This window comes from Pan paniscus, chromosome 13, assembly GCF_029289425.2.
Source record: "Pan paniscus chromosome 13, NHGRI_mPanPan1-v2.0_pri, whole genome shotgun sequence".
Classification (NCBI taxonomy): domain Eukaryota; kingdom Metazoa; phylum Chordata; class Mammalia; order Primates; family Hominidae; genus Pan; species Pan paniscus.
The window spans coordinates 53785561-53801735 of record NC_073262.2 but is presented as its reverse complement, the minus strand read 5'-3'; positions in this window follow the sequence as shown (position 1 = coordinate 53801735).

Here is a 16175-nt window from a genome sequence, read left to right as displayed (position 1 = left end):
TAATTAAATCTATCACCTCGACTTAATCACTTTTTACCATATTTGCCTCATCTTCTTTATTGAAGTATTTAGAGTAAATTAGAATCATGTTGACATTTCAACTCTAAATACAATTGTACCCCCCTTATCCTCTGGGGATATGTTTCCGGATGCCCAGTGGATGCCTGAAACCACTGATAGTACCAAACCCTATATACACTATGTTTCTTCCTATGCAGTAATGAGGGCAGAGGTGGGGAGGGGAGGGTAGTGTTTACAGCGTGGATATGGTGGACAAAGGGATGATTCACATCCCAGGTGGATGGAGCAGGACAGCATGAGATTTCACCATGCTACTCAGAACAGTGTGCAATTTAAAACTTGGGAATTGTTGACTCCTAAAATTCCAATTTCCATTGTAGACCACAGTTGACTGTGAGTAATTGAAATGGAGGAAAGTGAAACCTCTGATAAGCGGGGACTACTTTAATTAAGTCTACATCCCTGACATCTCCAGTGTCACCAACACCAGTTCATGGGATCATTTTCCCCATTATTCCCAAAATGTATTTTACAGACTTTGTTCAAAGGTTTCTGTATTTTAGGTTTTGCGGGTCAAGAGACAAAATCACAGGAGGCTAAAGATTTTTACATTTTACATTTACAAATCTAAAAATCATTCTTAGGGCTGGGCATGGTGGGTCACGCTTGTAACCTCAGCACTTTGAGACGCCGAGGTGGGCGGATCACCTGAGGTGAGGAGTTCAAGACCAGCCTGGTCTACATGGTGAAACTTCATCTCTACTAAAAATACAAAAGTTAGCTGGGCATGGTGGCATGGGCCTGTAATCCCAGCTACTCAGGAGGCTGAGGCAGGAGAATCGCTTGAACCTGGGAGGTGGAGGTTGCAGTGAGCTGAGACTGCGCCACTGCACTCCAGCCTGGGCGACAGAGTGAGACTCCGTCTCAAAAAAAAAAAAATTTCTTAGCTCATGGACCACACAAAAACTGTTGGTGGGCTGATCTTAGCTTCCCGAGCCCTGATTTGCTGACCCCTGCCTTAACACTTGCCTGGGATAAAGTGGGAAGCTTTCCTGGCTCCTTCCTCTTCCCCGTCTGGCTTCCCTTACTCCCTGACAGGTTTTCTCCAGGAGCACGCCTTCATAATTCACTTGTTCACAAATTCTCATCTCAGAGTCTGCTTCTGGGAAACGTGACCCACTAGACGGCCTGACGCTGCTGGACTCTTGCGCTGGAGCTTGATGGGAGGCAGCTGAGAGCAGGGCCGAGACCACTCCCTCCAAGTCCCTGGCAGACCGAGGAGCTGGATCCTGCTTGCCTGCAGGCTCCACGGAGAGTGGGTGGATGGGTGTGACTGGCTGGGACCTCAGTCTCCAGCCCAAGCCAGAGATGTTGTCATCAGAGAGATGTGGAGAGAGGCCCATAGTTAGGCTTCGGTTGGGAGATATGGTGAATTTCCTGAGGGACCCTGTGTCTCTTAATTGGAGGAGCATGAGGCTAGGAGAGGGCTGCAGCCTCCTGGGCAGTCATGCAAGGGCAGCTGTTCTCTCTCCCACCCATCCCCAGAGGGATGAACATTGGGAAGGGGAGAGAAGGTTAACAAATCAGCCCTGCCCCAGGCCCCCCACCAACTCCAAGGCCCATGAACCTGGCCTATGCTGGAGGAGGGGTGGACAGGGGGTGCTTTGAATAGAAAATGAGATTGAAGCTGTAAAATGAACAGGACTGAGCCTTAAAAACTGGAATGAGATTGCTTTAATTAACTGAAATGACCACAAAATTATGGAATCCAACTGTGATGTCATTAAGGGAGCTGCTCCCCCATGGGAAGTGGTGGTGGGGTTGTGTGTGAGCCCAGCTGGTGGTGGATACTGAGAAAAGGAAAGCTTCCTGTGCACACCCCAGTGCACAGATGAAGAAGGAATAATGAAATGGAGCTCCGGTGCAAAGTGGCATGCAGATTTCTCCAAACTGGGCCAGTTAGCGGCTCCAGTGACATCGTTAGAAGTTACAGGGAAGGACAGGGAGATGCTGTGGGAAAATGGAGATGAATGATGAAGATCTGGAGAAAACAGATGTGGAAGGAAACAGATGCAGCCAGGACGATGAGCTTCTCCTCGAAGCTGCCTGAAAAATGATGGTTTCTATGGGCTCCAGGAGGAGGGGTGTAATAGTGTGGTTTAGAAAGTTAGAGAAATTGAAATGAAGGGTGAAGTTCCACAGTCATCCATCACGCCAGGGCGGTGTGGGACCCCTGCCTCCCTAAGCCGGTTTATTAATGATCCAGGACAGAGAGCCCAACAGTGCCTTTGTTAAAGTCACAAATGATCCTGAGCTGGGAAGCCTTGGGAACCACGGTGGGGAGGACTGACAAATTAATACCCAAATTAGGAGGTTGAAAATATATGCGTAGCAAAGAAAAGAAACTTTCCCTGGGAAAAAGAAAACCCAGTAGATATTGAATGACTGACTCTGTGCCTACTTAAGAGAAGAAAATTCCCCTAGCTGAATTCAGTTCTTTAAAAAGTTTGTGTGGTTTTAAAAACTGTTACTAAGTTTTTTTCAAAAATTGATTTTTTCTAAAAATCAATCTAGTGCTCTTTTTCCCCTCCCCTAAATCAGTGCACGTAGACACTCAACTCATCAAATACAGTACTGGAAAGGAGCGTTATTAACAATGACCTGGGTTCCAAGCCTTCATAAAATCATAGACTGGAACTAACCCATTTTAGATATGAGGGGCCTTGGGGATTATGAGCTTCCATTCTTCATTGCACAGATGAGGCACAGAGGCCATGAGCTTGAGTGGCAGTGCAGGCCCGGCCCTGTCAGACACTCCCACTGCCTCTCCAGTGTGCTGCTCCTCCTACACCCCACATCATGCCACTCCACTCTGCGCTTATTGGGAGCTCACTTTAAGGGAGGTCATAGGGTAGTTCCTAGGGAACATGAAGGGGACACTGCTTGTGACATCAAATGCATGTTTTTTTTTTTTTGACGGATACTTGCTCTGTCACCCAGGCTGGAGTGCAGTGGTGCAATCTCGGCTCACTGCAACCTCTGCTTTCCGGGTTCAAGCGATTCTCCCACCTCAGCCTCCTAAGTAGCTGGGATTACAGGCACCTGCCACCATGCCCAGCTAATTTTTGTATTTTTAGTAGAGACAGGGTTTCACCATGTTGGACCAAGCTGGTCTAGAACTCCTGACCTCAGGTAATCCGCCCACCTCAGCCTCCCAAAGGGTTGGGATTACAGGCGTGAGTCACTGCGCCCGGCTTAAACTTTTTTTAAATGAAAAGTTTCAAAGAGACACAAAAGTAGAGACTAGGCTGGTGAACTTTCGCTTACCCATCCTCTGGCTTCAATAGTTACCGAAATATGTTCAGTCTTGTTTAATTTTACACTCTGTCACTACTGCTATAGTTAATGCAAGTCTAAGATCTCAGATTATTTTTTCCCCATAAATAATTCAGTATGAATTTATAATATGATTGAATAAATTTATAATTATAGTTACATACTGAAATTATAAATTGTTAACAGAATTAACACCTAATAATTCTACCCAAAAGAATTGAAAGCAATTTCTCAAAGAGAAATTTGTATACTTATGTTCATAACAGCATTGTTCACAATAGCCAAGTGTCCATCAACAAATGAATTGATAAACAAATGTATTATACACATACAATGAAATATTATTCAACCTTAAAAGGGAAATAAATTCTGACACATGCTACAATGTGGATGAACTTTGAGGACATAATGCTATCTGAAATAAGCCAATCACAAAATGACAAATGCCATATGATTTCACTTAGATGAGGTACCTAGAGTTGTCAAATTTAGAGTCAGAAGGAATAGAGGTGACCAGGGGAAGAGGGAATGAAGAGCTATTATTTAGTGGGTATTAAGTTTAAATTTTTTTTTTTTTTTGAGATGGAGTCTCACTCTGTCACCCAGGCTGGAGTGCAGTGGTGCAATCTCAGCTCACTGCAACCTCCACCTCCCAGATTCAAGCGATTCTCCTGTCTCAGCCTCCCGAGTAGCTGGGATTACAGGTGCACCACCATGCCTGGCTAATTTTTGTAATTTTAGTAGATACAGGGTTTCACCATATTGGTCAGGCAGGTTTCACCATATTGGTCAGGCAGGTTTCACCATATTGGTCAGGCTGGTCTCAAACTACTGACCTCAGGTGATCCACCCCCCTCAGCCTCCCAAAATGCTGGGATTATAGGCATGCGCCACTGCGCCCAGCTGAGTTTAAATTTTAAAAAACGAAGTGTTCAGAAAATGGATGGTGGTGTTGGCTGCACAACAATGTCAATGTCCTTAACACTACGGAACTGTTCACTTAGCAATGGTTAAGATGGTAAATTTTATGTTATGTGTACTTTGCCACAACTAACAATAAAATCAGATACAATTAAAAATATATTTAAAAAACCAAGGCAATCTGAATAAAATGTTGACTTTAGTTAATAAAAAGTTATTAATAATCTGATTACCATCAAATATCCAGCCAGAATTCAAACTTCCTTCATGGCCTCACAAATGTCTTTTCACAGTTAGTCTCTTTGAAGCTGGAGTGAAACCAGGTCCCCACATTGCATTTGGAATCTTTAGAATAAGTTCTTAGAAGTGAAATGGCTAGCTAAAAGTATACACATATTTTAAAGAATTTGGCTGCATATTACAAAATTGCCCTTCATAAATTATGTATCATTAAGCTCCTGTGTTCACTTTTTTTAAAAGCTGAACTTTTGAAGTTATTTCTGGAGAGACTCCCTCCCTGAGCTGGACATTCGTTCTTATGGGTCCTCATATTCTTGCCGGCTTCTGCGCCCACCTCCATCTACCTTCTTGGTTGTTCCTCTCAATTTTTCACCGTCAAGTTATAACTCAAACTGGAAATGTGTGCAAGAACGTTCCCAGCTCACCAAAACCCCACCTCCCCTTCACTCTCTCTGGGACTCACCGGCTGCCGGACACCTCTCCACACGCCTCTGCCTCCTCCTCCCCTCCTCCCCTTCTGTTTCTCTGACCCATGGCAGCTTGCAGGTGTGGGTGGGGAGATGGAAAGTATGGCTGGTGGGGTGTTGGGGGGTGGGGGAGTGGGGTATGACTTTAAAACAAGGGTTGCAGGAGGAGCAGAAACAGCTTTGAGGGGCTCTGAGGCGACAATCACCTGCTCAAATAGACATTTCTGTACCTTTAATGTCTTCGCCTTTGTGACTTTGACATCACGGTCTTCCTTGGGTTGTTAGCTTTAGAGCCCCATAAAAATGGTTGAGAGATGGAGCCACGAGAGAGGGAGGCAGATAACGTTTATTGAGCATGTGTTAGGTGCAGGGATGGCACTTGCCATCTCATCTCATCCATTCAAAACCCTATGAGGTGGACGTCACTTCCTGATGAGGAAACCAAGGCACAGAGAGGGTGAACAAGCCAGCTGGTTTAGGGGCTCCTGGTGTGCCTCGAAGCCCTCCCTGCCCCAGGGGTCTCTCCAGTCTGGGTTGGGTGACTGCTCTGGGTGAAAAATGACAGGTTTACTGGCGGGGGTGGTGAGGTGGAGGTGGCGGGAAGCAAAGCCAGCAAACAACTCAGTCTGCAAACCAAAGAGACAAAACGAAACAACACATGATTACAGAACTCATAAGCCCTTGAACTTTTCCTGAACTCTCCCAAAATTTCCTTTTAAAAATACTTTCAGGACAGAAATTAAACAAAAATTTGGAATCTTTTTTTACTTTAGCAAAATAGGAAAAAAGAATTTTTCCTCTGGAGCCAGGAGGCATCATTGACAAGGTTTAGGAGGGAGCTCTCTTCAGAAGGGAATGTCTTCTGGCCCTGCTTTCTCACTCTGAGCCCAGAGGGGAGACCTGATTCAGGGGATTAAGCAGTCAAACGTGAGTCCTCGAGGTGCAGCTGGGGAGGAAGAGGAGGCCAGAATAAATCTTATTTTCATTGGCCAAATCTCCAGTGATCTAATTATAGCGGGAAGATATACTGAATGCCAGACCAAAGGAAAAGGCACGAAGCCTGCCTGAGTGTCAGCAATGTTGTTATCTGTGTTGCTGGGGTTTGCAGAGGACCTGGTTAGAATCGACTCCAGACTGCTTCAAATGCAGGGCTGTTCTCATCTCAGCCATCCTGGAGCTTCTTTGGCTGAGAGCGTGCTTACAGGACTATGAGTGTGTGTGTCTTCCATGCGCTCATGTGAGGCGGCATTCCTCATTTCTGATACTGACAGGGTCTGTAACATCCGGCACAAAAACGAGAATGATCAAGGGAGGAGAGCCAAAAGCCTGTGATCTGAGTTCAGGCGGCAAGCATGAAGCTGCTTCGGTTTTAGGAGGTTGTGGCTGATGGGGGAAACGATTGAGAATTATAAACTCACAAACATGAGTTTGTTCACCAGATCTGGGGGGTGAGACAGAGAGGGTCTCTATGAAGCTGGAAACAGCTGGAACTTTAGAATGAGGGAAAAAAGAGGTTCTTCGCCTAATTGGGATGGATTTGTTAGGAATAAAAACATGGAAGATAGATCTATGGTTTTGTAGCTCTTCTTCCTGAACTTGGTGAAAGCAAACACCGATTATTTTTAGTACTACTTGTGTCCAGGTGGGCCTGTTTTATTTCTCTCCATCCTGAAGCCTGGAGGTGGGTGAAGTGGACCCAGGTAGCTTGTAGTAGTCTAAATGACAGTGAGCTTCAAGGGGATCTATATGTCCTTCCCACTAGACTGTGAACTCGTCAAAGGCAAGGACCACCACTTCTTTTTCATCTCTCTGTCTCAGTCCTTGGTATATAGCAGTTGCTGCAAAACGATGACCCAGAGGCTCTTCATTGTGTGGCTGACTGTTTCATTCTGGTTGCAGTAAAGAAGACTCAGATAGGGAAGGAGGTAGAGATGCTCATCAACTTGCAGGGAGTGGCTGATGTCTTCAAGGGCTTATGGTAAAGTTGAGTGGCAAGTATAGACGTAGCCTTCTCTGATAAGAGGTTCTGGTGCCTGCCCAGGGAACAGGCAGCACAGCAGGGCTTAGCAGAGTTCTATCTTCAGCTGTTTGTGATGAACTCAGGCTTCCTGGCCCAGCTGCGAGTGCTTAGTCAGCTGCCTCTAAAGCACTGCTATTGCTACCTTATTAACAGCTGTATGCTACAAAGGAGGGCCTTCAAATTGAATTGCAGTGACCTGATGCTCCAGTTGTTGCAGGTGCGACTGGCTAGGGCTGGCATCGTGGGTGGTAAAAGAATTTACCAAGACAGTTGTAGGTAAAAAAAAAGGCAGGTTTATTAGAGAAAGTATGAAAATATGTTACAAGAGTGCAATGGGCAGTACAGCAGAGAAGGGGCTGTCTGCCAAGAGGCAGGGGCTGGAAGGATGTTTTATAAGTTCGTGCTGAAGAGGCTACATGCGGAAGGAGGTATTTGGGAAAAGAATGTTGTGCCAGTGGATTGTATGTAATCAGCCATCTCCCATCTCTCAGAACAATTGTTCTCCCCTACCTGGGGGCCCTTCCTCATTGTTGCATACTAATGAGGACTCCACACCAGTTACTGTTGCTGTGTAACAAAAATCCCAAACCTGGTGATGTAAAGCCACTGCTGCTTTATTATGCTCTCAGATTCTGCAGGTCGGGAGCTTAAAGGGAGCACTGCCAGGACTGCTTGACTTTGCTCCATGATGTCTTGGACCTCAGCTAGGAAGACTCAAATGACTGGGGTCTGAAATCATCCAGAGGCTTCTTCACTTCTTTGACACATGGGCTCTCTGAACTGCTTGACTTCCTCATGGCACCAGGGTAGTTGGACTTTTTACATCTCCTTTTTACATCTCCTTTTTACAACTCCTTTTTAACAGAGGAGTTGTACTAGTCAGGGTTCTGCAGAGAAGCAGAACATATATACGCACATACACTCATATGTTACCTAAGGACATTTTGTTCAATGATGGACCGTGTATGTGACAGTGCTCCCATAAGGTTATAATGGAGCTGAAAAATTTCTATCACCTGGTGACATCATAGCCATCATAACATCATAGCATAGCACATTACTCATGTGTTTGTGGAGACACTGAAGTAAATGCTTGCTGCACTGCCTGTCATATAAAAGTCTAGCCATACAATTATGTACAGAACATAACATTTGATAATGATAATAAATGACTGTTACTGCTTTATGTATTTACTATATTTTAAATTGCTATTTTACAGTGTACTCCTCCTACTTATAAAAAAAGTTAACCATAAAACAGACTCAGGCAGGTCCGTCAGGAAGTATTCAAAAGAAGGCATTGTTGGCTGGGCACTGTGGTTCATGCCTGTAATCCCAGCACTTTGGGAGGCCGAGGTGGGCAGATCACCTGAGGTCAGGAGTTCGAGACCAGCCTGACTAACATGGAGAAACCCTGTCGCTACTAAAAATACAAAAATATCTGGGTGTGGTGGTGCATGCCTGTAATCCCAGATACTGGGGAGGCTGAGGCAGGAGAATTGCTTGAACCAGGAGGCGGAGGTTGTGGTGAGCCGAGATTGTGCCACTGCCCTCCAGCCTGGGCAACAAGAGCAAAGCTCCATCTAAAAAAAAAAAAAAGAAGGCATTGTTATCCTAGGAGATGATAGCTCCATGCATGTTATTGTCCTTGAAGAACTTCCAGTGGGACAGGATGTGGAGATGGAAGACAGTGATGTTGATGGTGAAGATCCTGACCCTGTGTAGCCTTAGGCTAATGTGTGTGTTGTGTCTTAGTGTTTAACAAAAAAGTTTAAGAAGTGAAAAAAATTTTTTTAGATAGAAAGAAGTTTATAGAATAAGGATATAAAGAAAAAAATATTTTTGTACAGCTGTAAATGCGTTTGTGTTTGAAGTTGTTATAGAAAAGTCAAATATCTAAAAAAATTGAAAAGTTTACAAAGTGAAAAGTACAATTAAGCTAAGGTTAATTTATCATTTTAAAATAAATTTAGAGTAGCCTAATTGTACAGTGTCTAGTCTACAGTAGCGGACAGTAGTGTCCTAGGCCTTCACATTCATTTATTACTTACTCATTGATTCACCCAGAGCAACTTCCAGTCCTACAAGATCCATTCATGGCAAGTGCCCTCTACAGGTGGACCATTTTTTATCTTTACACCGTATTTTTTTCTCTACTTTTTCTGCATTTAGATATGTTTAGAAACACCAATACTTACCATTGTGTTACAGTTGCTTACAGTATTTGGTATAATAACGTGCTGTACAGGTTTGTAGCCTAGGAGCAATCAGCTATACCATCTTAGCCTAGGTGTGTAGTAAGCAATGCCATTCAGGTTAGCGTAAACTCACCCTATGATGTTCACACAGTGACAAAATTGCCTAATTATGCATTTCTCAGAACTCGTCCCTGTCATTAAGCGAAGCATGACTATATATAATATATATATTTATTTAAAATATATTTATTATGAGGAATTGGCTCATGGGATTTTGGAGGCTGAGAAGTCCCATGATCTGCTGTCAGAAAAGCTGGCGGTAAAATTCATTCGAAATCTAAAGGTCTGAGAACCCGGGGAACCCAGATGTAACTCCTAGTCTGAAGGCCAAAGAAGGTGAGATGAGATACTCCAGCTCATCAGTGAGTCAGAAAAAAAGAGGCTGAAATTCCCAAATTCCTCCACCGTTGGTTCTATTCCGGCCCTGGAAGATGTTCATCTGCCTCAGGGAGGGCAGTCTACTTGACTGAGCCCACCCATTCAAACACTAATCTCATGGAAATATCCACACAGATACACCCGGAAATAATGTTTATTCTGGGTCCTGACCGTCAGTCAAATTGGCGCATAAAATTATCCACCACGAGAATGTTCCCGGTGAACAAGGTGAAAGTCAACTAGTGTCATTTCCACTGTCCTCTCTTGGTCAATGCAGTCATACGTGTGCCCAGCTCCATGGGAGGGACAAAACCTCCACCCCTCAGTGGGAGAAGTGTTGAAAATTTTTTAGCCATTTTTTTTTTTTTTTTTTTTTTGAGACGGGGTCTCACTCTGTCGCCCACGCTGGAGTGCAGAGACGCAATCTCGGCTCACCGCAAGCTCCGCCTCCTGGGTTCACGCCATTCTCCTGCCTCAGCTTCCAGTAGCTGGGACTACAGGCGCCCGCCACCACGCCTGGCTAATTTTTTGTGTTTTTGGTAGAGACGGGGTTTCACCGTGTTAGACAGGATGGTCTCGATCTCATGGCCTCGTGATCCACCCGCCTTGGCCTCCCAAAGTGCTGGGATTATAGGCGTGAGCCACCGCGCCCGGCCAGCCACGTTTTAAAACTGCTGACACTCCCCACCCCAACCAAATTTTGCTTTTTCATCTCATGCAAACTTTTTCTTATAAACCAACTTTATTGAGGTAAAATTTACATGCCATAAAATTCACTCATTCTAAGTGAATAATTCAATGAGTTCTAGTAAAATTACTGAGTTGTGCAACCATTACTATAATCCAGCTTTGGAACTTTTTCATTCCTCCCAATAAGATCCCTTGTGCCTGTTTATAGTTAATGCTGTTCTCAGCCCCAGGTAACCACTGATTTACTTTCTGTTGCTCTAAATTTGCTTTCTCTTTGCACACAGACTGTTTAAGGTAAAAGAAGCAGGGCTTGAACTTTGAAAAGAAGTCCCTCTGCTCTCACTCCTGCCACCATGCCTCCCTCACAACTACCATCTGATTCCTTTCCTCTCCTTGGGGGCTCAGTAATCCAGACTCTGGTGAACCATCTGGAAGGGAGTCCCAGGGCTCCCCATTTGTATAATAAGATGGGGCTGTCAATAGCACCTTGATGTCGGATGGCGAGGAGGACTCTGTGCATGAATGAAGGTAAAGTGCTTTCAGCAGGGCTTTGCACGCAGTAGACCCTTCAAAAACACGGAGCCCTCTACAGTATTAGCTATTTATGTCCATCAGCATGAGAATGTTGGGGAGCGAGTATGAGAGTCAGCATTCTACAGAGGAAGAAACTGGAGCTTGGAAGTCTCAGGTCTCGGGGCTCGTAAATGTTGGAGCAGGATGGGCATGCAGCTCCTGACTCCAGAACATCTCAGAATGTTTCCTACTGAAACATAGAGTTTGGAAAAAGTTCCCATTGCCTGGGACACTCAGGTTCTTTGTATGCTTTAAGGTATGTTTCTGAAAAAGTTTCGTATACATTAATTTATTTCAGATGCCTCAATATAAGGGCAGGAGCAAACTGAAGTTTTCACTGCCCTCCACAAACAGATATCAGGGGAAGCTGCTTCCTTTCCAATCAGGGTTAATGAACAAACACTCCTTAGAGGAATGGAAGCAGACTGGAGAGAGAGAGAGAGAAAAAAAAAGAGAGAGAGAGAGAATGGGGAGAAACAAATATTGAGTTTTGTCTGGGAAACTGAATTTACCCCACCCGCTCTTAGCTGGTAACTGAGTTCCTGTACCAGACTTGCCAGTGATTAGGTATATTACTTAACCTCATGTAGCTTCAGCTATCCTATTTCCAGAGTGGGGATTATGAGGATTAGAGATAAAGCATAAAAGTCCTTAATATTTGGTAAATGCAAGATACATTGTAGCTAACATGGTAGTCACCATTACCATCATCACCATCACCACCACAGCACCCCATCCATCACCACCACCATCATCATTGTCATCGCCATTAGTATTTTCACCATTCAAGTTTTTATAAACGTGCTCTTCCTCAGCCAATGGAAGGGGTGATTGCTCTTTGTATCACCCTTACCTGCACCCGCATCATTTCTTCTCCTTTTCTGTGGTTATTAAAGATGAATTATCTGTGCTTTGAGTGAGGACAATCCCTACATGCACTGTAGACCACATCCTCTCCTTCCTACCAAAGTGGTACGCAGAATAAATGGCCCCCAGAGATGTCCACATCCCAGTCCCTGGAACCTGTGAATATGTTACTTTACATGGGAAAGGGGGCTTTGCAAATGTGATTGAAAACTTTTAGATGGGGAGTTATTCTGGATAATCACAAGGGTCCTTAAAAGATGGAAGAGGGAAGCAGGAGTTTAGAGTCAGAGAAAGATTTGAAGATGCTGTGCTCCTGGACTTGAAGATGGAAGAAGAAATGCAGTTGGCCTTCAGAAGCTGGAAAAGGTGAGAAACACGTTCTCCCCTAGAGCCTCTAGAAGGAACACAGCCTGGTCAGTATCTTGGTTTCAGCCTCAGAAGATCCATTTTGGACTTTTGACTTCTGGAAACATAAGGGAATAAATTTATGTTGTTTTAAGGCTCAATTTGTGGTGACTCGTTCCAGCAGCAATAGGAAACTCATGCCCCAACAACTTTGCTCCAACAATTCCCCTTCTCTCCTGGACCATGTCTGTCTGGACACCCTCATTGTGCAAAGTCGCCTAGTAAAGAGAACATCCTGTGAGCCCACATCCCTCTTTGGATTCCCAGTGCCTCCACTCCTCTCTTGAATGCACTTGTGTCATGAGGTTGTCCTTACATTCCACTGGGACTGTTCTTGTCGGGTGGCCTCTATGGGTCAGGTCTGAGTCTTCACCTTACCTGGCCTATCAGCAGCTTTTGCACAGTGCCTCACTCCTCAGATTCTTTCCTCACTTGGTTTCCGGGGGCTTCTCTCTCGGCTGTCTTCTACACTCCTGCCAACTCCTTCTCAATTGCCATTGCTGATTCTTGTCCATCTTTCTAACTTCTAAACGTTGAAGGTCCCCACATCCAGCATCTGATCACTTCTTTTCTCTATTTGCATTTATTCCCTAGGTGGTCTTATTGGGTCTCATGGTTTCAAAGACCATTCAGAGGCTGAAGTCTGCCCAATCTGGACCTGCAACCAGTGATCTCTTTTGAATGCATATTCTCACAGCAGCTACCTGCTCCATGTCTCTACCTTGACACCTAAAAGGCTTCCCAGAGATGAAATGTCCGAAATCCAGCTCCCGATTTCGAACACTCAGTCCCAGTCCTGCCCCGGTTCCAGAAAATAGCATCTCTATGTTTCTAATTGGTGAGGCCCCACATTTTAGAGTCATCCTTAATGTTTTCTTTCTGCTTACCATCCCTCATGATCCATCAGCAAATAGTATCAGATCTACCTCTCAGCATATACCCAGACTTTGACCATTTTTAACCATGGACACTACTCCTGAAGGTTTGATGGTCTGAACTCCCTTCTGCTCTCCCTAGTTCTTCCTAACTGGTCTTGTGGCCTCTGTTCTTGCCCTCTGACAGTCTAATTCTGAACCTAGCAGTGGATGGACTCTTTTATGATGCAAGTCATAGCATGTCACTCTTCCACTTAAAACCTCCCAATGGTCCTGCTTTTACCTTAATCCCACTTAAGGTAAAAGTCAAAGTCCTTAGGACAGTGTGGTTGTCCCAGAGCTGTGCACCACGTCTCCTTTCAACAGCACCTGCTGTGAAGAGGGTGGTTGGTGGACAGCCCCCAGCACTGCACCTTCAATTGCTGGGGTATTCCTGCTGGGTCCACTCTCCAGGCTGTACCTGCCAATCACTAGGCATGGTGAGGGTACTGAGCCAGCCAGGCTATTTCTGTTTGGGATGGGACTTGTCCACTGGGGGATCTGTGCTTGAGGGTCCCCATCACTCTGCCTGAGACGTTCTCTGGCCTGCACTGCTGCCGTGCCTCTTCCTCCACAGCCCTCCTTCCTTCCCCCTTTCTTTCCAGAGGTGTCAGACTGGCAGCACTGTGGTCTGAGAGCACTCCCTTCACATCCCTGCTCACATGCCTCCTTGTCTGAGAAATTCCCTGACTACTCTGGGAACTAGCAGTGCTGCCGCTCTTTTTCCACTCCCCTGGGCCTGGTTTATGTTTCCTCATATTGCTCATCATCAGCTGACGTAGTCTTATCTGATTGATTATAATTGCCTGTCTCTCCCAAGAGGGTGCATGCTCCATGGGATGGTCTGTCTGTCTGTTTTGTTCAGTGCAGCATTCTCAGCACCAGAACAGTGCCAGGCACTCAGGTGACAGCCTAACATATACTTGTCCAATAAATGACAAATTGAGTGACAAAACTCTTGGGTTTTATTCTAGCTGATATCTAGGGAAAATTATCTTGAGACCAGAGTGCAGGTCAGCTGGACCTTACCTAAAGATCTCTCTCTCTCTCTTTTTTTATTAGCAACTTTAGTGAGATATAATTCTCATGCCATACTATTCACACATTTAAATCACTCAATTCAATGGTTTTTAGTAGATTCTGAGTGTGCAACTATCACCATAGTCAATTTTTGAACATCACCTCTTAGTCTTCCCCTCACTACCTAGTCCGAGGCAATCCTAAATCAATGTAATCCCTGTGTCTATGATTTGCCTGTTCTGGATGTTTTATATAAATGGAATCATGTAATATATGGCCTTTTCTGTCTGGCTTCTTTCACTCAGAATAGTGTTTTCAAGCTTCATCCATGTTGTAGCATGTGTCAGAAGTTCATTCTTTTTTATGGTTAAATACTATTCCACCCTGTGATTACACCATATTTTTGCTTGTCCTTTCATCAGACGATGGGCATTTGGGTGGTTGTCACTTTTTGGCTAATATGGATAATGCTGCTGCTATGAACATTCAGCTATAGGTTTTCGTGTGAACACTTGTTTTCATTTCCTTTGGTTATATACCTAGGAGTGGAACTGCTGGGTCATAAGGTAACCATATATTATTTAACTTTCAGCGCAACTGTCAGACTGTTTTACAAAGTGGCTGCACCATTCTAATGATCCCTTACGACTTGAATGATCTTTAAATTCTACCCTTGACTACCTCTATGATTTTAAAAATTAATATAATTTAGAGCAGTCCCCAGGGTTCCTCTTAAGATACAGGACTTTAAAAATGGAATTTAACCAAAGAAATTGAATGGCTTGCCACTCAGTGCTGGTACTCAGTGCTCTGGAATTCATTCGGCAGCCAGATGTATGGAATCTATAATATGTTAATCAGGAAGGCAGAGTGGTGCCCTCACCAGGGAAGGCCTTTCAATTTCAGCAGCATTTACTTATTGATTGTGAAAACCCAGGGAAAGAGGGGGCGGCTCTCCCAGAGGCTTTCCTGTAGTCTTCTTTAATGCTGTCTAATTTTGAAAATGGGCCCAGGATGTGCCGAGAGGGCCAAATTCAAAGTGGGGATGGTGGTAGCACCTTGGCTTTGTGCTTCTTCTTGGCAGGGATCTCCAGTGCGAATGCCCTTTGGTATAAAGACACTGCACAGCAGTGTACAAGTGACTGCAAAGTTAGGTTTCTCCCCAGTGCAGACACAGTCTGCTAGAAGGAGTGCAGCTGTGAACTCAGAGACACATGCAAATGTAAGTCTGACTTTGCTAGAAGAGCCCAAAGAGCTCAGTCTCCAAAGGCCATGACGGGGCCAGGGAAGGACGCTGTGTGGTCCAATTTATTGATTCAAATGTACTATGCAATAAAACGACACAAGCAACAGAAGATCACATTTGCTATAAACATGAGAACAACTCAAAATGAGAGTGAAAGGTGAAAATGCCCCTTCGTATTCCTCCTGCAGCCTCTCTGCCCTCACTAGCCCCCAACCGCCTGCCCTGCTGCGATCACCCTTAGCAGAGGCGTGGGCATCCTGCCACACCTCTTCCAAAACATCCCCATCTGAAGGTTATTTTTTGTCCCCAGTGTCTGAAGGGGTGTGCCTGTCATCTGTTACTTGAAGGACCCCTTATTGCTACTAACTGATCCCTAAAGTATTCCAAGTTCAGAGAATGATACAAAATATTTCCTAACGTTCCCTATGGGGTGTCTTTTAGCTCAGCCAAGTGGGAGGAGTGCTCTTAAGTCTCACTATGCCCTCCTTCCTTGTCTAGTCTTCAGTCAGGCTCTTGTCCATCTGCCAAAGACTCTAGGGGCAAGGCTGGAAGACACACTCCCAGCCCCATCCTTGGATGGTCATGGTAGGTCACATCCTGTACCTCCTTTGGAGAAAAGCTCCTACATGCCAGGCAATGTCTCCTGCTCTACTGATTGCCTTTGGTATGCTATTGAACTAAAAGCCCCTTTCCCGTTTCCCAGGGGTGAGGATGGGATTGAGCAAAGGGGATGGAAGGGAGTGAATTCTGTTCTGTCTGACACACATGTATATGCACAGTCACATGCACACAGTTTTGTATAGTTTTTTTTTACATAAA